Source organism: Culex quinquefasciatus, chromosome 2 (genome assembly GCF_015732765.1).
Source record: "Culex quinquefasciatus strain JHB chromosome 2, VPISU_Cqui_1.0_pri_paternal, whole genome shotgun sequence".
NCBI classification, from domain to species: Eukaryota; Metazoa; Arthropoda; class Insecta; order Diptera; family Culicidae; genus Culex; species Culex quinquefasciatus.
The window spans coordinates 133,276,735-133,298,825 of record NC_051862.1 but is presented as its reverse complement, the minus strand read 5'-3'; positions in this window follow the sequence as shown (position 1 = coordinate 133,298,825).

Genomic DNA, 22,091 nt, shown 5'->3' with positions numbered 1-22,091 from the left:
CCGTTTACGCAATTCCGTTCTTCCACAGTTATTTCGAATTCAAAACAAAAAGGCTCTGATGGAAATGTTCCTTAGCCAAAGTGATTGAACAGTTCCTAGTTGTTGAAAAATAATCAAAAAAATATTTTTCAGGTATTTTTTTCAAAAACCACATCATTCATGAAAATAATCAATTGTTTTTAAAACGTCTTAGGCTCAAACGAATTTTTAGATAACAAATAATCTTGCAAGTTGTTCAGAATTATACGAAGGATCATTTCAATTTGTAGAACGAGTGTAATCCCCACTTTCGAAAATCTCCTAGCTGCCATGCAGTCTGGCAAGTGCGCTCGACTTCCAGGAACGCATTAAAGTATCAAGATCCTCAACGGGTCGTCACCACTTCTCAATACCCTAGCCCACCTTCAACACACTCCTCGAGAGAGAGAGAGAGAGAGAGCATGGAATCAGATAGTAGCGGCCCCTTAAACGCATAATTCCGCGTGTAATCTCTTAAACCAAATCACCGACTTATACACCCGACTTTTTCAGTTGTGACCCATCCTCGTTCGTTACAGAGCGGATTGTTATAAATTTTTGAAAACGTCAGATTTTGGAAAAATGATTCCCTCATCTGGCCCGCATGTCCACGGGGTTTGAATAGAGACTTGAACTTGGACGACCATTGTTCGGCAGCGATAAAATAAATATCTCTCATGATCGTCCTTCAGCGGGGTCGGTTCTATTCTTTTCGGGAAGAAGGAAAAAAAACCTCCGTCGAAACCTGCCCAATTTAATGACCATAGATCGCGTTCACCGGCTAGGATTTATTTGTGTTCTTTGGAACCTGCATCAAAAGTGGGTGCTGCTGGCCTTCCCGACTTGGCAGTTGACAAGAAACGACCCAAACGCTGGGAAGACTGGAAGCGCGGTTCGGAGCCCTTTGTGAAGGTCCCTGCTCGACGTTGTCCAACCCCTGAAGGGTCAAGTCTCTCAAGTCCAAAGAAAGGATTTCCATCAGCTGGGAAGAGTGGGCTCTATCAAAACACTCGATTCTTTGGGTCATTGTCAGCGGCTGCGTTGCCTTTATTGTGTAAAGTTGTGAGAGGGCGAGAAAGAAATTTGTTTTCGAAACTTGTATAAAAACGGGCTATAAATATTTTCACCCCGCGATGCACCAACAAATTCTAAGATAAAAGGGGAACAAAGTTAAAATTTATTGATTTTTATTTTCCTACGACTTCTCACTTTAATCAGATGCAGCTGAGAAAATTTCGGGTGCACCAACAATGGGATTTAATTCGAAGGTGCTGGCAGAGTGTTTTCAATAGCACTAAATAAAGACAAGCCGAAAACATGCTGCTCGTTTTATTGAGCCGATCAAAAATTCCAGCTTTCAGGGGTCAAAGGGTATCATCAGATGTTTGAAATTATATTCTTTTGTTTTTTCTCTGATATCTTATCAAATTGCAGGAAAACAATGTGAGCAACGTATTTTTTTTAATTTTTTTTTAATTGAACAAAGTAAAAAATCCTTCCTTTCTTGGAGATAAAAGAAGGTTAGAAGTTCTCCCCATTCAATACATTGGGCTGCTATGTTCGAGCAGAAACTTACAATAGAGACCACAAAAGACCTGTGGGTCGTTAAATTGGATTGTTTTGCTTTTTTGTGCCTTATCTTAACGAAACCGAAAACTAATAAAAAATTTGAGAATATTTAGCAAAAACATGATTAAATTTTATTAGCAACTTTACAATTGTTAGTGAGTGACATGTTGTTGAGAGAAGTTTTCAAACACGAATAATTTTCCTCACCAATATTCAGTAGAATGGCCATGTGTCCCTCTCATAAACCTGACATCGTCTCACAACCAGAAAGAATTCATTAATTTGCATCTCCAGCCCCATATTGCCCGACAAGGACACACATTCTGGCCCAGAGGTCCAAGCCCAGCAGACAGAGACTCCTCTGGGAAGAACGGCACGGCTAGAACCCTTCAGGGCAAAAATACACTCCATGTGTTGTGAACAGTCCACGAACAGCTTGATGATGGTTGCAGCACACATGTGCCACGAGAACCTGCCATAAATCTGCCCCCTCTCGAAACACTTCGATAGCCCTAGGGCAAATTTCGTCATAACTCATCCTTCGTCTTCTGCTGGGACCCCGCATTTAAGGTGCGGACTCCACCAAAACTCTGGACATTCGAACCAGAACGAATATTTCTTCAAATTTTCTACCGCAATCCCTTATTCTGACCCTACGTTTATTTATATCATTTCCATGTCCAAACCGGCCACTTTGTGGGTCCCACGTCGCGTTCCTCCACCCCCGCATCCATCCAGAGCAGAGGGTCTTGCGGCGGGGTCCCGCGGACATGCCATATAATGAAATATAAACAGCGCATCGTATCATTATAATGGGTGAAAATCGTTTGAGAACTCCTGCTGTGCTCCTGAATTGACTATATGGCCTAGGGGCGGCCAGAACCCTCGTCCAGTTGTCCTGACCTCGGCCTCGCACGGTGGAACCCATCAACGGCAGGCGAAACAATCAAACAACAGAAAATACTGTTGATGAGCTTCTTCGGAGAGTGTGTTTGGCTGCGGTTTTTTTTTCGGCCTGAACCATAACCGATTCGACTGATGAACGCCTGCGCCCGCTTCGGACAATATCACTTCTGGGGGTTTCGTTGCTGATGGGCCCTGAAATAGTGCGATGCCCAATTTGGATTTTTGTTTTAATTTGAATAATTCCTCCCTAACAGAAACGGGAGCCTCCGAGAGTGGTGGGGCGAAACGAAATTTCACGTTAATAACTCACTATAAACCGTTTTATGGAGGATGTTGATGGCTGTTCTGTGTGGAGAGCCAATAACGGCATGATGGAAATTTTGTGTTGGTTGAACTTTTTACTCATTTATAGCTTTGAGAAACTACTAAACAAAATATCGACATCAACATTTAAAAACCTTTCTTAATCCACCATTTGGTGGGTGGTGTCTTCCTCACATTTACAAAGTAATAATGAAAATAAGTTTATGAAAAAAATATATACCTGGTACAGACTTTTACAGAAAACATGCAGACTCTCATTTGAAGCAATATGGCAACCGGGCGTTTCGTTTGCATCTGGCGCGACTCTCGCACGTAAACAAAAAGACCCGGCCTTTTGAGATTATGCAAAAAATTACCCTTTTTTGCATCTACAAAAATCTTTTTCTTGGCATAACTTTTTAAATACTTTACTAAACAAAATAAAATTTAATCGGGTCTTAGGGGACTCCAAAACGAACAGAATAAGGCAGATCCGGCCAAAATCGGTTCAGTCAGTTCTGAGATAATCGTGTGGAAAAAAATCGTGTCTACACACATCCCCACAAACGTTTGTTCAGAATTTGATTATGAGTCGATAGGTATACGAGAAGGTATATCTAGGAGGTGTATTTAAGAAGTTCATTTTTCGAGTGATTTTATAGCCTTGCCTCAGTGAGGTGAGGAAGGCAAAAAGCATTGTGCAAAATGACATAGCAATTTTGGAATAGTTAACTATGGCATTTTTGTTGAAGTAGCATATTTAACCAGTTTAATCTAAAGCTATGTTGGCTGAACACTCAAACGCTTGGGTAGTCATTTGGCCCCTATTTTTGATTAATCTTATAACTTTTGGTAGAATTGACCATTTGTCTTTATTTTTAACTGTCAGATGGGGGACAAAAATGGTAAATTTTTACCGGAGATTTGGGTTTTTGATCAATATAGGTAACAACATCCATTCGACAGATCAATGCACGCAAGATTAAGGTGGTGTTGGACTTGCAATATTTTATGTAAAATTTCCGTGAGGAATCCGATAAAAATAATTTCACAAATAGGCTTTTTGGTCCCGAGACCTTCCAAACAGCTTTTAAGTTTGAAACCTTAGGCTGGATCTTAGAATCATTCAATTTTTTTCTTAAAAGCCTTTAACCTTGAAAGATTTTCAATAACATTTCATTGCACCCAAGACAGCTAAAATCGGTGAAATGATGCGGAGCTATTATAATTTTTTGAACATTTGTAGTTTTTGTGCTAATTGAAAAAAATGCATTTTTCTGACCACCCAAAAACCTAAAAGGGAAAAAATCGCTATTTCTAGCTCCGTTGCTACAGTATGTTAAAAAAGTATTTACACCACTCAGGCACTATGACGGAAACCTGGTACTACGTTTTGTTCAGAAACTCATGCCAAATATTTTGCTATAAAAAGATCATGAAAAGATGATTTCTCAAAAAAAAAATCAAACCATCCACATTAACGACCCCCGGGTCTTTTGTGGTCTCTATTGCAAGTTTCTGCTCGAACCTAGGAGTCCGAAGGCTTGAATGGGGAGAGCACCCAAACCTCTTTTACTCCAAGGAACCTTCCACCCCAGTGTTTGAACTGACGACCTTTGGATTGCGAGTCCAACCGCCGCCAGCGATTCCACCGGAGTAGGCTTGGTTTGGTGTGTTGTTTGTACTTCTGGCATGGATACGACTCCTACACGTGGATTGACTTAACGGCCTAACAACCAAGGCCGGGACCGACATTTTACTTCCTCATCCGATGGAAGGTTGCAGCAGATGGGAATCGAACCCAGAAACATCCGCTTACAAAGCGGACAGCGTAACCATTCGGCCACGCACTGCCACTGATTTCTATAAAAAGTTATATAACAAATACTATTACAGAAATCAAAAAAGGTGCAAAAAAAAGTTTGTACACCTTTCGAAAAATTAACATAAATGGTGTTATTTGTTGACAAATCACCATAAATCCAGTTTCCCAACTCCACATAGGCATCCTTGACTGATTAAAAAAATAATTTGGATTGAATATAAACTTTACTAATTACTTAGTATGAAAGTTTATATAACTCTGGAAATTTTATATAATACTGATCTAAACTTAATTTTGCAAACTTTCAATTTAACTAAATGTTTTAAAACTTGTATAATGTTTTTTCGATGAAAATTCCGTTTTTTTCGGAATTATGAGTACGCCATCAAATCGGGCGTCTTATTTTACTGAAATATCCCTTTGACACCAAATTTTTATCTCATCACCGTTTGGGGCTGCAAATGATTGAAAAACACCTCTTTTTTGCAAGTTCAAAAATAAAAGGGGTCGTACCGCCCCTCCATCACGAGATATAAAAAAAGGACCTCGTATTTGTGATCAGGGACAAAAGTTACCCCTTAGGACAAAGTTTCACGCAAATCTAAGAGGGGTCGGGGCAACTGCTGTGTGAGTTGGCGGAGAAAATATGGAAAAAATAAAGAAAATCAAGGACAACTGGAATTCTTCAGTTTTTTTCAACTTATTTGGATTATAAAATAGTTTTTGTTGTTTTAAGCTTAATACAGTCTAGATTCGAGTAGGGGAATGTGGATCAAGACTTGACGTCGTCGTGCTATCATGTCGCACCCGCCATTTTGACGTTACGAGAAAAACGCGTTTTAATATTTGACCTTGAATAAACAAAAACGAAAGCACGCAATGTAAACAATAACAAACACGTTTTGTTTGGCTGACCATTCTGTGAATTGTCCCGAAGTTTGGTTGAAGTTGGTTGCTGGAGTCCCGAGTTATAATTACAAATGCTTACGGTAGTCTAACTTGTACGTGCGTCAAACGTATCCTGACCTGAAATCCCTTTGCCCTTTGTCGCACTTACATCAATTTTCAGGGAGTAACAAGATAGCACGACAGGGTTGAAACTTCTTTTATATTTAGAGTGACAAAAATTTTCGGGGCTTTGTTGGTTTTCATTGAATATCTCAGGATTGAACTCGAATTTGGGGATCTGTGAAGGTCAAAAGATGAGGCATTGTGAGCTGCACAAAATGGCGTTCTTAACTCAATTTGGCCCAAAATGCACGTACGACAAGTTAGCACGATGGCGACGAAGTGTAACAAGCTAAGAAAAATGCTTTTACATTTAACATTTACTAGATCAATAAAACAAAGTTCTACTTGACGATACAATACAACCAAACTCACTAAACTAAGCTAAAAATCTAAATATCTTCAGTTACCTTGAAATAATATTAAATTAGTTTGATTCTTCCTGACCGTTGGTTTAAAATGAATGGAGATTTCAGTAAAAAAAAAACTTTAAACTAGCTGTCACTGAACACCACAGTGCTGATATGCCAACATTATGACTTATATAATAACTATATAACTTATATGAAACTTAAAAAAGTTTTTATTTTTGTTATCTATGTTCAATGCGCATACGACATTTTCAAAAGCAACGCGCCAAAAACTTGGTTCGATCTTGGTTCGATTTTGGCTTTACTCGATTTATATGTGGATGACAGTCGTGACGTAGCCGTGGTTGAAACGAGTTTAAAAAAAAACAGCTTGGTGGGGCAAGACGAACAACCCGTTGCAAAAAGAAAAAAGGAACAACGCATGAAAAATAATGTTTATTTGCTAACAATTGAATAGTTTTCACTTTGATAATAATGCATTTGCAACATTTGTTTCGTTTTTAGAAAAGATAATTATATCACTAAACAATATTCAAAAGATACATTTTTTTCATAATATCATTATTTTTTGGGATGGAAATTAATATATCAGTTTGAATGCAATTTAATTTAAATTTTTTTATTTAGATATTAATAATACAAAACTCTTAGCCTTACTTTGTGTTTTCCAAATGTTATAAGAAAGCAAGGGTTTTGAGAAATAAATTCAATCTTATGTCCCGTGGCTTTTACGTCGTTTTGGCGGTTATGTGATAGTAGAAGAAACTATTTGCATTGCTAGCAACAATTCCTCATACTGGAAATATAAAAATTATTAAAAATTACGGCCGTACGAGCGATTGTCCTCTTGCCACATATGGTCGTCTTGCCCCACCTTCCCCTACCCGAAGGTCTCGAGAAACCTCCCTTTCGATAATCGAAAATCGACACACGAAAAAACATCGTTTTCTACAATTCGACGGTAACATTTCAAAAGGCATCATGTACATTTTGACACTTTCTGGGTTATTGCATATTCTGAAAGTACTCCTAATAAGCTACCTCTCCACCAAAAATGAGCAAAAGTTACTTCAGTAAAGTCTGTTTAATCATGATTTTAAATAAAGTAACATAAACAAAATCTCTGCCATCAGCAGTCCCTGTTTATATAGCCATGTCAACCTGTCAAACAAAAGACTACATGAACCTCGTGACGAAAAAAACGCAACATGAAAAAAGCGCCATGTACATTCGGCGAAGAAAAACGAATCATAACAAAGCGCCCCCCTCAATGACAGCAGGGTGATATAGAGTTATCTAAGCCCGCTCTCACGCACACTAGCACGCCATTTGTTTTGCTGGACGGTACAAAATTTAACCTCACTTTTTTTTGTGTACGTACACGCAATACATGCGCACGTATATAACTCTATAGACGTTGGTAATTTCAAAAGGAGTTATGTTTGTTTTTCTCAAATAAAATTACGGAAATAATGTTTTATTAAATTTGGATGATCAAGTATCAATAAAAGCAACGTTTTTCATCGTTTGTTATCATTAGAACATCTTTTTTTGCTTTTATATTAAAATGGGAATTGAAAATGGATGCTCAACATTCAAATGCGTTTTTCTCAAAACGCATGGTTGGTACATGATGCTTTTTGAAATGTTGGCGTCGAATTGGAGAGAGCCACTTTGATAGGTGAGAAATATGAGCTAGATTATAAGAAAATATACCTGATTTTCTCATTCCATCAACAGAACAAAATTAACAGAATTGTTTGCAAATCAAATCAGTCAAATTTGCAAAATCCCATCCCAGTTTTTATTAGGCCCTTTGCCGCCCTCACTTCATCATCGTAAAATTAAGCCTAAATAAGCAATTTTCAACCTTTCATCAGCTTCCAGGAAAACGCGCGGCGGCGGTAGCTTCTTGGCAAAACCTGCTCCCTCAGGGCGGCCACCAGCAAAAGTGCACGCGCAAACGATTGTTCAATTTATTTTATGATCTAGTTAAGCTCCAAGACGCGCACTTTTGTACCAAAACCCAAACTCCAAAACAAGGACTAGGTCCGAATGTTCCTGAAATGCAGCAACGGGGGAAGATCCGTCAAATTAGATACGCGTTTTAAGTGTTTCCCGAACACCGACCGGCCCGGTTCTTTTATTTAGTTGCCCTTCGACGGACACTCCTCCCTTTGAAAGGGTCGCTCCTCTTTCAGGACTCCGGTTCCGACGGTCGTAAATTGTCAGATCTTCAAATCCCGGTTGCCGCGGACTTTTGCTGTTGCGACCACAGTGGGTCCACATGTCCCTAATACCTCCTCGATCTCGGGGAATGTGACGAAGGATTCGGTCAGCCAGCCTTGGGAACAAAAGGGAGTCGATGGCCACAGCACGGTCCCTAATGAAGGGGTGGAGCTGTTACTAATTTAATTTCTTGTTCAGCGGTAGAACTATAAAACTGGCCACACGGTGATGATCGGTAAATTTTCTCGTGGCCACAGTTGGCTTGCGCGGTAATCAACGATTTTCCCGTGAAAGGATATACCAACTCGAAATTTATGCCCGTTGCCACCTAGGTGGCATCCCCTGGATGGCCATATGCCGTCCGAGGGCCGCTGCGGAGTTTAAATTGTAACAGCAACTTTTACGACCCTCTTTTGTTTCGGTTTCATCGCGCCGACTTGGTAATAAATTAGTGCAAATGGCCCCGGCCGGTAACTTCTGCATATCCTCGAGGGTCTTCAGTGGCCAAGCAAAACAAAAACCTCCCAAAAAAACAAACTCTAGTAGTTAATTTATTCATGTTTTATGCGCCAAACTACATCTCGAACATCAACGCGCGCGCGCGCAAAATCTCCCCTTCAACCCGCCAAAAGGGTCTCTCTAATTCAAAGTCCGTCCAGAAGTAACACCGCAAAAAGGATTGTTTGGTCGGTGTAACGCCCACCCCTCGCGGGCACACCGATCGGACGATCTTCTTGCTTCAACGCGAGCCATTTAGCGAGAGAGGCGCCCCGAAAAGTGCCGAAAACTTGTGTTTTTAGCCCGAGTTGTTTGGTACAAATTAATTTTTATGGGGTTTTAATTTCGCTTTTTCGTTAGCCGTTGCCTCGAGTTGCTTTTGGAAAGGTTCTGGCGGTTATGAAGTTGTTACACACGTGTTAGCTTGTTAGCACGGTTGTTTCGCTGTTGGAGTAATTGTAGCGGGAGGAGTTCGTTAGTTTCAATATTTCTTCGGTCCGGTGAATTTAGGCCAACGATATTCAAATTAATCAGACAGAACTTTTCATCGTCAGATGTGTTGTGACCATTACTAAGGCCTACAGTGATCAGTACCCAGCAGCGCTCAAATTCTTCAACCTGGTGCGATCGGTGGTGAGATATCCTACGAAGAAGCAATCAACATTTGGTGTAGAGAACGTTTTTCATCAATTGTCAGCTTGGTTAGAAATTAACTCCTTTTTTCCCCTCTCGAAACTTTAAGTTTCTCCCTCACGTCCCGTACGGTCTTGTTATCAGCCATCATAAATCATCAAGGTGTTGTATCAGTCTCTTTGTTCGATTCTTGGTTCGATCTGCACAACCCCCAACGGAGAGTCCGGGAGCAGCCACGAAGATGGTTAGTCTGACGCACGCGCGCAGGTCCAAATCGATCAGTAAATCAAACAACATCATTGACTCACGTTGACGCAGGAGGTTGAGGGGGGAAGTCATCAACAAGACTATTGTCCTTCTGCAGAGTCCCCTGAAATTGCACATCTTCTGGAAGTCGTCGTCGTCGTCGAGCGCCAACCCGCAGCCCCCAAGAGACGACACAAAACCTCGATAATAAGTAAAACGGCAACCGACCTCGTCCCCCCATGGGGAGTCCAACAGAGTCTTGAGTTCATCCCCCACAGTTGGTGCATCTTGCCAGGCAGCGATCAAAACATTCATTCGTCTTCATAAATTTAGTGCTTGTCGATCCGCAAACCCGCGCTTCGGGGATCGGACAAAGCCGCGGTGCAACCTCGGTGGTTCATTGAGGATTTAATAAATATTTAAATCAATCATAATAAACGTTGAACGCACTGAAAAGTGCAATTAATTACACGATCAGTTGGGAGGATTATTTATCGCGATCGATTGAACGGTGACGTGTGGTGTGTGTTGTCCACCCGCGGAAGATGTACGGTGCATGTAAGTCAAGCTGACTGGGCATACTGGGTGGGATGATTTAATTCAATTATTTAGTGATTTAACCCTCAACTACCTAATCCTACAGGCCACGTGTACAAAATTGCATTAGTTTTTGCTGAAAATAAAAATAAAAATTTGTTTGAGCAATTCCAGCTCAAATCAGGAATTTTTCTGGTACTTTTGTATCCGACCCTCTCCGATTTCAATGTAACTTTGCAGACATGTTATCCTAGGCAGGCAGGCGAAAGTATATAAGCCATTTTTGTGTATATGGAGCCAATTGTACTCGAAAGTAACATTTGAGAAGGGTGTAAGTTATTTAAATATTTTTGTATTTTGTAATTTAAAAATTACTGTATATCGAAGCCGTTGCATCGTATCAAAAAGTGGTCAATGACAAACTTGTAGGAAATTTGACGGGCTTTCTGAAAAAATACAAAAAATGACATTTTTTTTATTTTTAAGTTCACAAATTTAAATTTAAAGGTGATGTCACGACTTTTTTCGTTCAAATTTTTTAAGGGAATAGCCTTTGAAATTACAAAAAGACTGACGAAAAATGCAGGATGGTATGTCTCTCCTAAAAATACAAAAAAACAATTACTAAAATTGTTATTTTGAAAAGTGGTCAAATTTTCGAAAAAGTCGCCAAAATTTTCAAAAACCGATGGTGGGAATTGATTTTTTAGACAATTTTGTGCAAAAGTCTCCATATTGACCATTGTCTTATGTCCAATCCTTGGGAAGATGCAGGGGCTTTAAAAATACAAATATTGAAAAAGTAGGGTTTTGGTGGTTTTTGGCATTTTCTTTATGACAGACTTGATTTTTCAGTCTCGAAAATATTTTTACCGAAAATCTCGTCCGATTTCCCATTAGTTCACAATCCAAAGGTCGTCAGGTGTAAAAAGAGGTTTGCTCATCGTTCGACCAACCCTACAGCCGGTAACAACAAAGTTTTCGGTGCTCCACAGTTATTCCGAAAATTACGTCGTAAATTAGAAGTGATTGTCCGCGAACATCTCCCCCGGGATGCCTAAACCCGGTGTGGCCCGAGGCAGTCCCGAAGCACTTCAACTGGCCGAGTGAAAAAAGTCGCCAACCTAACCTCGCCGCCATCCTAACCTCACCAGCCGGTCAGGATGGAATCAACTCTAATCTGCTCCATGCCAACACCAACATCCGTCCAATGGTACGGGTACATAGCCCCGTTCGTACGAGAGGCATGTTGAGCAAAAGTGGCCAGAAGAACCAGGTTCCTTCCGGCAGTAATTCTGGAACGCAGCAGCAGCAGCAATCCACAACTGAAAACATCCCTACGAGAAACACGTACACTCCGCTCAGTGCAGGTCATTACTTTGAGCAAGAAGAATTCCGATAAAGTGCAAATGGTCCTGAAATTGCACAATGTGAAATTTTATACGTTTGGCCTTGCTCAAAATGTTCCTGTAAAAATCGTTTTGCAAGGCTATCAAGAACGATCAATTGAAGATCTGACCCAAAACCTTGCTGACGTTGGTGTGCATCCGCGAGACATCAAAGTGCTCTCGCGTACGACTACGGTTACAGGTACTCATGTATTGTACCTGTTGTACTTTGATCGTGGTTCTGTAAAAATTCAGGACCTCCGACGGAGCAAGACTCTGGACGGATTCTGGGTTACCTGGAGAATCTACTCCTAGAATCCGCCAGATATAGCACAATGCCATCGTTGCCAGCACTTTGGCCACGGTTCTCGCCACTGTAACCTGCCACCAAAATGTGTGAAGTGCGGTGAAGAACACTTTACCGAGAGGTGTACTTTGCCCCGCAAGACGAGCTTGGGCGATAACGACAACGCTCAAAAACACAAATCCCTTGTCAAGTGTGCCAATTGCCAAGGTAACATCACGGCAAACTATCGTGGGTGTGCCGCAAGGAAAAACTACATCGAGGAGCAAGAGAAAAAGAAGCAGAAATCTGCTGCATCAAAGCAACCTCAGCAGTCAACGAGAGTTACGCCTGTACCTAAACTAGCGGTTCCACCAGGGAAGGGTCGCTCGTACGCAAGTGTGACTGCTGCTGGGAGTGGCACTGCGGCAGAACAAGATGCCGTCACTGGCGAAAATCTATTCACCTTGCCAGAATTCTTCTCCCTGGCTGGTGAGATGATGACCCGCTTTAGAACCTGCCGGAACAAGGCGGCACAATTCCTGGCTCTTAGCGAGCTAATGATGAAATACATCTACCACCCGTGAGCTGCCTTCGACGTCAAAAGACATCAATCACCTGTGATCTAGTTTTTAAGTTTTCCTTTTCTATCCCAATTGTAGTAGGTTTTTTTGTTGAAATTTTTCCTACTCTGGATTAATCCCTTTTGCTAGTTCTAATAGTATCACTATGTGTAAATTTGTGAATTCATAGCTGAAAGGAACTCCAAAACTCTATTTATATAAGAAAAACAAATTGTTTATTGATAACTGAATAAATAAATACTGTATTGAATTGAAAAAAAGAGGTTTGCGTTTCAAAACATCGGGCACCTAATTTCGAGTAGGAATCTTGCAATAGAGAAAGCCAAAGCAATGCTGTAGAGCGAACGATTTGATTTGAATTTTCAAGCAATTAAAGTAGAATCACTTGTCACAATCTATTTTTTTGAATAAAAACATTATTTTGCAATTTCGTTTAGAAAATACATTGTTCTAAAACTTCACATTTATGGCGACTTTAATCAAAGCAAAGTCGAATTTATATCTGACCAAGAAAATGAAGCAATTCTTCTCCCAGTCATTGGGGAAAATGAAACATTGCATTTTCTCTTTGACAATATTGCAAATTATGGACTTTTCCAAATCAATCATGTAAAAAACCAAAGAAATTCATTTTTAGACCTTTTATTCACTAACTGTATTGAAGACTATCATGTACAAGAATCTGTAACCCCCCCTTTGGAAGAATGAAGTCTTCCATACAGCAATTGAATATTCTATTTATGTCCATAAAAACACTTTGCCCATTGACTGGGAATATGAAGAAGTCCTGGAATACAATAAAACAAACTTTGTAGAAGCCAAACGTAAACTACTTGCAATTGACTGGCAAAATTTATTTAATAATGAAGGAAATGTCGACGAATTAGTAGGAAAATTCTATACGGAAATTAACACTATAACATCTGAAACCGTACCTACTAGAAGAAGACGACGTAATAACACAGGCAATAAATACCCAGTGTGGTTCACTCCACAACTAAGAAATTTAAAAATAGAAAACAAAAGCCTACAAACTATACAGAAACAATACAAATGACACAAATCTTCTGAATTATCTGAATATTTCCGACCAATTTTTTCGGCACTCAATTCTGCCAACGAAGAATATAATAGTAAAGTCGAATCTGAAGTCAAATCATGCCCGAAAAATTTCTTTAATTACGTAAAATCCAAATCCAAAAGTAGTAACTTCCCATCGCAAATGCAACTGGACGAAAATGTAGGCAGTAACTCAAAAGAAATTTGCAATCTTTTTTCAAAATTTTTCAAAGAAGTATACACCTCATTTTCCGAAGAAGACCGCGACCGCGACTATTTTTCATATATACCAGAATTTCCAAATGACGTCTCAGTCAATTCTTTGTCAGAAACGGAAGTACGCCAGGCATTGAAGGACTTAGACTCATCAAAAGGACCAGGACCCGACGGAATAGCACCTGCATTCCTAAAGAACCTTGCAGAAGAATTGACATTTCCACTGCATTATCTCTTCAACATGTCAATAAATACTGGAAAATTCCCACAAACATGGAAAAAGTCTTTTTTGGTGCCTATTTTCAAATCAGGCCCAAAATCAGACATACGTAATTATCGCGGAATTGCCCTTTTGTCTTGCATTCCAAAACTTTTCGAATCTATTATAAATGAAAAAATCTTTCAGCAAGTAAAAACCGCATCACATGTAAACAGAACGGCTTTTTAAAGGCCGCTCTACTAGCACCAACCTTTTAGAATTTGTAAATTTTACACTGAATGCAATGCATAATCGCAATTTCGTAGAAGCAATTTACACAGACTTTAGTAAGGCATTTGACAGAATCGACATACCATTATTAATCTTCAAACTGCAGAAAATTGGAATTCAACCGAATCTTTTGGAATGGCTTAAGTCATATTTGACTAAGCGCGAACAAATTGTTCGCTTCCAAAATGTACTATCGGAATCAATTCACGTCACCTCTGGGGTTCCGCAAGGATCCCATCTAGGACCTCTTCTTTTCATCTTGTATGTAAACGACATTTCCTTCATTCTTAAAAAAATTAACGTACTTGTATATGCAGACGACATGAAATTGTATATGGAAATAGGAAATGCCAACGACAGTCATGTATTCCAAAACGAAATTAATCTTTTCTACACATGGTGTAGTAAAAGCCTACTCCAATTGAATGTAAAGAAATGTAATTCCATTGCCTTCAGCAGAAAACATGAAACACCAAACATAACAGTATTATTAGGAAACCAACCAGTAGAAAAATGCAAAGTAGTACGTGATCTAGGTGTCATCCTAGACTCACAACTAACTTTGTAGAACACTATAACACAATAATAAACAAGGCAAAAAGTACATTAGGCTTTATAAAGCGCTTTGCATTCAACTTCCAGGACCCGTATACTATTAAATTACTCTATATAACGTATGTCAGGCCACTCTTGGAATACTGTAGTATCGTCTGGAATCCATACTATGCCGTACACCAAGTACGTATTGAATCTGTCCAAAAACAATTCTTACTGTACGCACTACGTAAACTTAACTGGACTGCATTTCCTCTCCCATCGTATGAAGCACGCTGCATGCTCATAAACATACAATCATTACAAGAACGTCGTAAATTTGCCATGCTCTCTTTCATCAACGACATTATTTCTCAACGCATACAGTCAGCAGCATTATTGTCAGAAATACGCAATAGTATTCATGAACCAAGCCGTACTCTTAGACATTCACCACTTTTTAGAATAACTGCATACACGACAAATTATTTAAAAAATTCGCCATTAAATCAAATGATGCGCTTTTATAATGAAAATTCACAGTACATACATTTCGACATGTCTAAACCGGAACTACGAAAAAATCTATACAATAGAAATAATATCTAGTATGTAAGAAAATTGTAAGTAGTCTACATAAGCTTGACGAATAAACAATAAACAGTAACCTTCGTCATTCTTGAATGTATCAAAATAGTAGTTTATGCAAAAAGTTGCAAAAGGAAGATTTTTCGGCACGAGTCGTACGAGGTTCACCAAGATGGATAAATACGACGAAAGCTGCAACGAGTCGCTTATATTTTTTTTTGCAATTCCGGAAAACCCTTTTTGGAGGGAATTTTATTTCAAACTTTTATGTGTTGAGTAAACTCACCGTTCAATAAAAATATTGAAAAATGATATCGGTTGAAATGGTGCGGGGTTATTTTGAAATTAAATATGTCTTTATTGAACATTCTTATAATAATTACATTTTTTTTACATGATAAGTGGTATGGCCTAATGCTCTTCATCTTTGTTTTTTTTCGTTTTATTATTAACTGATCACATTTATTTATTTGCTTCAAATTGTTTTACATTATTGCATTGAATTGAATACATTTGGGTAAAAAAGAAAAAAAAATCACTTTTATAGCTAATCCTAACCTAAAACTAAAAAAAATAAATCCATTGAAATATTCAAAATCACTAGAACGAGTAAACTACGAACTGTATTTTAAGATGAATGCTCCAAGAGTTCTTACTTGTTCCTGGCGAGTTTTGCACCCACGCAGAGTTGTTGTCATCTCGATGAAAATGTTCAGAAGTTCTTGTGGTTAAAACAGGTCACTACTGCCTTCACCCGTTGATGTTGGTTGGTTTTCCCTCGGTTGCTGACTGAAGCCTGGAGGTGTTGTATGCTCTGCAACTTTTTGCCGCTGATTCAACGACAATGGCTGCAGATTTGGAACCACTCGAGTAGATCCTGCTCCTGGTGACGCCAAAGCAGGAAAATCCACGTCCGTGAAAGTTGGTGGTGTTTTGCGACGATTTGGTTGGTGCCTCGTCGTCGCTTGCTGCCGAATTTTTACAAACTCAGCACGTGTTGGGCAGCTTCGATTCTTGGTAGAATGGTCGCCGCCGCAATTGAAGCATTTAGCTTCGATGTTCTCGTTGATTGTTTCGCAAGCTTGTGTTTTGTGCTCACCTCCGCAGGTTGTGTCTCGTCATCTTGAAGACTTCGATCACGTTCAACTTCAGAGTTTTGAGCTCTTCTTTCAGCACACTCACATCCATGTCGTACAGGCCTCGGAGGACCTGTTTCATGGGGCGTTTACCTGGATCGTCATGGCTGTAGTATTCGATCTTTGTGTTGTTCAGGAAATCCCGAACGTAGTTGTAATCCTTTCTGGTAGGTAGCAGAATTTTGAGTCCATCAGCACACAAGCGAATGGAAGCTCGTAAAGCACCAGATTTGATAAACCCGGTCAGCCACTTTCGCACCGAATCCGATGACGATGTTTTCACAAAAATGGGTGGCAACTTTTCCCGTCGTTCAAATTCTTCCTTCTCGCTCACGTCCACAGGGAGGGTAGCGAACTGGTTTCCAGACAATTTTTGAGCGTCCTTGCTCAAACTTCCTGGCTTTGCAGGTAGCACTTCGGCATTCTTTAGCTTCTTCAAATCTGCCGATCCTGCTGGTGAGGACCGCCTCTTTTTCTTGCCCTGAGGCATTTTTGCACTTTTTAAGCACTTTTCAGGAGCTAAAATCCAGGAGTACCTCACTGAATGATGGTCCACAAAGGAATGGGTGCGGGGTTATGATTTTATGAAAAATGAGGTTTTTGCAAAATCGTTGAAAATTCAATTTTTCGGATCACCTTAATACGGCACAGGTCGCCTTAATGACCTAACAAAAAATACGGTTCTAATTATTTCGGCCAAGGAACCCCCAGAAAAAATTGAGCCCGGTCAGATAACTTTTTTTCGAATCATGCTGTTTTCGTGGGGAATTGCTGAGTTAAGAAATAGGCACCTGGAATTTCTCGATATTCTCTCCAAATTTGACATCCGTTAGGGTAATTTTTAATCCCAGGGGTTGTTTGAATATGTTCAAACAATTCAGATTTTCAATGGTTGCCCTATAACTTGACTATGTAAATTATTTTCATCTGATTGTATAATTCGTGAAAACATTTTTTTGTAATCTTTGATTGATGTGATTGACTACTACATTTGCGTATAAATAAATATTTGCAAAAAACTAAAATTATAAATTTAATTATAAATTTTCCTCGAGCTCAAATGTTTCATCCACAACAAAGTTTAACACTTTTACCACAATTTACAGCTCGTGCTAAGAGCCTGGGGTAAGCTCTTTTCGTTTTACAACCATCTCTTGGGAAAACCCCATCACCCGAAAAAAGCTCTAACCACAACAAGAATAATGGACTCAGACGCGGAGATTTCGCAACCAGGTGCGAACTTGAGCCACCCAATTCCGTCCCAATAATCACCTGTTTTACACCTCGTCGCCAGCCCAAAAGTGCTAAATGCACTACTTGCAATTACCTGCCCGACCACTTCCCGTCTCGGGCCCAAGTCCACGTGCTTTTTGCGCAGCTTCATTCATAAAAAAAACCTTCCGGTCCGTCTGGACGTCATAAATTTTGAGAACTGGCGCTGCGGTTCCCCTGAGACTCTTTCTTGGTGCATAAAATTTGGTTTGTGCCGTGCGGTTTTCCCAAAAAACGAAACCAAAATACGTTTAATCAATATTTTTCTTTCCTTTTTTTCGAACTCTCGGGGGTTATAAAACTGACTCGGTGCTCTGCGGTTGAGTGAGAATCCTAGAAGACGACCGATGGGCCGACGAGTTGTTAATGTTTTCGACCTGTTTCGAGATCAAAGCCAGGGCGCGGTCAGTTCCGAACCGGCAGCAGTGCTCTAATCATAAAACGGCCAACCATATGATGCGGTCTCGGCAGGACCCGCGCCCAGAGGAAATTCACCAGACATGGGCCTCTCTGTGCGAGATCCATCGAATTTCTCAACAATTCGAAGCAATTATCACAGCTGGAAGTTACACAGATCGATGGCCCAAAAGAATCTGAAACGCCACAGCGCAGGCCGAAAGGCATCCGAATTTTTAATTTCATTCCCTTCTGCCTGCCCAATATTAGCATAATTTCCAAGAAGGGAAACGCTTGAACTCTTGGTCTAATGCCGCCACCGACCGTCAGTCGTCGTCAGGCCCAAGTCAGTTAGCGCAGTCTAATCGGCCCGGAACCCAAGAGGTTAATTTTTGATTGCCATGAAACGGACTTCCATTGTAAAGATGTCTCCCCCCGGTCGGCTCGATTTGAATAAGAATCGTGTAAATTAGGCTGCCGGCAGTGGGAAATCACGCTGCGGGTTCGTCGTCTACTGCACTGGTGGCGCCAGGCGTTCAAATCTTCTCGAGCTGTGTCACGGGGGGCAGAGTCTGCGTTTGAGCAATGAGGGCTACTTTACCGATTTTTAATTCTTGGACTAATATTTCCCTTTGATGGATAATCTACATAAGTATTGATAACAAAGTAAATATTTTTGACAGTCAAATTGTTTTGACAAAGAAAGAGATAACTTATCCGGTAAACGCATCAAGTCACAATAAACTATAAATAACTCTGTCGCAACCCTCTCGAGTCATTAAGCTTCTTCGTCATTGTCCGGCAAGACACTTTTTTGTTCAATTCCATCAACAAATCAAAGAACCATATGATCGTTGTTCTGCTAGTACCGCAGCACCCTCCGAACCACGTGAGAGAAGGGACAAAAAACCATCAGGATCAGTACAGGCCACCACGCCAATCCAACATTGATTGATTGAAAACAGCATAAAGATGATTTATTGCACGGGTTGTGGATCATACTCGTTGCGTCCCGAAGAAGCGCAGCCAGCAGTTCCAGCGAAAGAAGCATCTTCTGCTGATGATGCGTTAGAACTTCTGACAGCTGAAACATCAAGGATGGATGCAGTTCAAGTTCAATATTGGCTCGTGGTCTGCTGCCGGACTGGGTCGTGGAGGTCACTTGCCAGCCGGAGTTCAAATGGGCCGCAAACGAAATCGTTAGAACGATTTTAACACGCTTTGGTGGGGCGTCCTGGAATTCATTAGGATCGACGCTAAGAAAACAACTGGTCTAATGGATTTGTTGAATTTCTCGCGCCGTAACGAATTCAATATCAAACAAAGAAAATTTGGATGCAGTGATTGATGATTTTTGCTAAGTTCTAAATGACGCCCTTTTTACAGTTTAAAGTTTTAAACAAAATATTGTGAGTATAGTTTTTTACGAACTGTCTGAAACTTTTACCAAGAGGATAGTTTCGAGCACTGGACTTGTAAAACAGAGTAAAAAATATTTGTATTATTTTTTCAAATAAGTTAAATTTGTTTGTGTCATTTCAAGGTGCTCAGCATGTGTCCTAATACTCGCCTGCTCCCAGGAATTACAGTATCCCCAGAATTGTGCCCATTCATCGTTCCCTTACAAAGGGACAGACTATCCACTGCTGACAATCCGATGATGCACGGCCCAGTACCGATTATGACCGCTGTTGGCTCGACTTGGCTTGGCAGGTTGACTTCCAGCAATTCAAATTAATATTTTCGACGACATGCACTTGTACATCATTAATAACGTCATTCCGCTTCAATATGTCGATAAATATTACCTTCTCTCTCTCTCTCCCCCCTTCTGGCCAGCGCACTGGGAATGCCATTATTATTCCTCTACTGACAGTGTCGTCGCCCCACGGTGAGAGATGCCGCCAGAGACTCTACGCGCCCCCAGGAGTCCCCGGCGGCGGCTTGATGGCCAAGATAGTGTGTCCCTGGAACTGAAGATGCGCAGAACTCCTCTCCAGGGACCTGCTCAGCGGAACATGCAACAAAGACCTCGTTCCAGACGTCCGTCGTCGTCGTCGTCGGTAGGAATCGCCAGCAAGTGGCATTTGGGCTTAATAAATATAAATACACGAGATTATTAAAATTATTTGATAAACGGTCCCTAAGCCTGCGCGCGATCGGTATGGTTCCACGCGATGATGACGACAAAGAATTTCGAGGGTTGAGAAATGCAGTGTCACTTTGCTGCATGGGTCGTCGTGGGGACCCAGTTATTCAATTCACAAGGGAAGGGATGACGACACGCCGCCACATCGGGGGAACCTGCTGCGAATCCATGTTGCGCGCCTTTTCTTCCTCCTTATGGAGGCGCCCCCTGCCGGCCAGCCGTGTTGTGTCTCGTGATGGGTTTACTGACAAGGAGCCGGTGGGGGTGGCAGCGGTGACTAAGGAGAATTTGTAGGATTCTACGGAATTTTTGGACGAATTCTTGTGGAGAGATAGTCAGGAATTCCATTGTCTTACCTATCTCATCAAAACATTGTTTTGAAACCATAATTTTAGCTTCAGAATATTCGAATGCATCTAGGATGCTATCAACAGGGATCCGGAAAGGGTATCCTGTTGACTGCCCTTTCCGAATCCGGATTCTTCAGATTTAGTGGCTTCGACTACGACTCAAAAAAAACTCCCATAAAAAGTTGTTGAATAATAGTCGATTTCGATTCCGGCTCCTGAACATTTGACATTTCCGTATCCGGATTTTCGAAGAGAACCAACTCAAACTCAAAATGTTAAGATGAGGAGAATCTAGTAAAGTATCGATCAAAAATAAGGAAAAACCTGGCAGACGAAAATATAACCATTCTCAACGGTTAAGGGGAGGAAGGATATTAATTATTTATTAAATTTGAATATTTCAGGTGGTCTAATTAATTTTATTACCACAAAAATGTTTAATTTACATTTTATCTAAGAAATACTTATTTTTTAATTCTATTAAATTCGTTTGTTTTAATTAAAAAGTATGAAGTATGGATAATTTTGGAAAAGATACTCACGTTGAGAGGATCCATCACCAAACCAGCACTGATAAATATGCTGTTTTTAAAGACATTTATCTTAATAGATTTTTTTTTTGCAAGATTTAACTTGAGAAGTATCGTCTCTCCGCTGCTCCTTTTATGTAAGTTGAGTTTTTTATTTGCCATTAGATATAGAACATATTACTTTTTTGAGGGGAGCAAGTGGGTGAACATAGTTTAAATCTGAAATAAGCGCTTGAATGGACGCTACATGACCTGACATTAACAAAAAAAAAAACGTTTTTGAGACAATTTGGTCACCTAATGTGTTTATTTTCATATTATATTTTTGGTTTATATAACATTGATGCTTAGGTTGGTACTATGGAGCTCTGTATATACTTTCGTGAGTTACAACGCATATAGTGCACCGATTAAGGCACTCTTAATTTGCTTTTAACTATATTTGATAATTGCTCCAATATTACTTGAGAAATTAACAAAGCGTTCAATTTTCTGGGAAATTCTGGAAATTTACGGGAAATTTTTAATTTATTGAAAAATTGTTTTGATTTTGGCTCTGATTCATATTTTGCAACAAAATGGTACAGAACGGTGATTTTAAAGGAAAAATTAAAAGCTTGTGACTGCATAAAAAAAATCATATAACTATAAGGTATATGTACTTTTTTCTAATTGTATATGCTCAAATCGCACAATAAACGAAAAAAAAAATACCAGGTAAACTTTGTTGAGGAGTATTATAAAATTAATCCATACTCCGCAATGCAGAAATTATGTTTAAACCACAAATAACTTTTCTAGAACAAGTCATACTGGTTTCAGCTCTTGAAAAAAATAGTAAAGCTTTTTAATTTTTCCTTAAAAAACCCAACTACTCGTGTTTGTTTTACTTCAAACAACTCAATATTTTCAAATATTTGGAGCAAGTTTTTTAAATTCTTTTACACTTTTGGGCACCCACTTGATTTATTTT